Consider the following 1553-nt stretch of genomic DNA (forward strand, 5'->3'; position numbering starts at 1 on the left):
TTGATAACAACAGATCAGATAGATATTTGCCATATGCTGAAATAGATTTCATGTTGTACCGAGAATGATTCAGTAATCTTGGACTTATTGCTCTGAATATCATTTTTAGTAGAACTGAATACTATTTGTAACTGTGTAGAGAAGGCTTCATAGAATCTGAAATAGGAGAGAATATCTATAAATCATACTTTTTGATCTGTGTGTGTGTGTGTGTGTGTGTGTGTGTTTTGTTTTTTGATACCAAGTTAACTTTTTCACTTGTTTTTAACATTTCAGTAAAAGTCAACTGTCAAATGTCAACGTCCTGTCAAATGCAGTCCATTTAGTTTTCCCTATCTCAACTTTACTGAATTGCAACAATAAATAAAAATTTGAATCATTTTTAAAGCGTGTTTTATTTTTAGGTGCACAATTCTTGCAATTCTATCATTCATTCAAGGGGGAGTTAGTCTTTTATACCTAACACAAAGTCACAAAGTATAATTAATAAAACAGGCAAAGGTATCAGTATTCAGAAGACTCCAAGAGTCTTGAAAAAAAGTATTGATCATTTATCTGAAGGTTCACAGAAGTGAATGCTAAACAGGGAGATACTTAGAATACTAGATGCAAGAAATCCCACTTAACAAAAAACCATAAAAACAAAACATGAGCACTTTAGAAGATGCAAAGCTCCACAGATATTGGCATTTGAAATGACTCTGCAAGGTCTTAATAAAGCCATAGAATGAATAAATGAATAAACAGAACAAGGGAACAGAGAGATTTGCTATTGATCAAACTCTCTGGGGCATTGTGTGTAGTCTCAGGACACCCTTACAGATGGTGTAACAAACAAAATGCTGAGAGAAGTACAGACACTCAGATAAAAAAAAAATGAGGTCTATTCCCCTAAGAATTGAGGTGCTTGCTAGCTAAAGATTCCCTAATTTAAGCAATAAACATTATATTTTATGTAAAGTAAGAAATCTGGTTAAATGATGACCTAATGTTGTTCAGTTAGCCTTAAAATAATTTGTTGCCACAGCAACTTTGTATTCTAAGCAGAATCATTGATGCAGTGTTGTAGAGATTATTTTTCAATGCTGAAAAGAGACTGAAGGTCCTAAGGCCCTTGATAGGTCTATTCACTGGTTGCTTCTGTCACTTCTGCAATTCTGGAAATATTCCTGATAGGTCACGCTTCTGCAATAGTAAAACATCCCATCATTACAGCTTGGTTTTTGTCTTGCTTCAGCATATCATACAACTTTATGAAATGAGACTAATGAGAGAGAGAGAGAGAGAGAGAGAGAGAGAGAGAGAGAGAGAGAGAGAGACTGACTGTATGAATCCTGGAACTTGGTTATAAAACTAGAGATAGTGCCAATATACTCAAAGAGAAAAAGGTAGAAATTAGGAGCAGAACTAATGTATATCTCCTTGTTAAGAACTGTCTAAGCCCAGGTTAAAGAAAGAAAATGTTTTCCACAAACAACAGGCCTCCTCATAAAAATGTGTCCTTCATAAGGCATTTACTTCTTTCTTTCTTTCTTTCTTTCTTTCTTTCTTTC

Source organism: Mus pahari, chromosome 14, assembly GCF_900095145.1.
Source record: "Mus pahari chromosome 14, PAHARI_EIJ_v1.1, whole genome shotgun sequence".
NCBI lineage: Eukaryota > Metazoa > Chordata > Mammalia > Rodentia > Muridae > Mus > Mus pahari.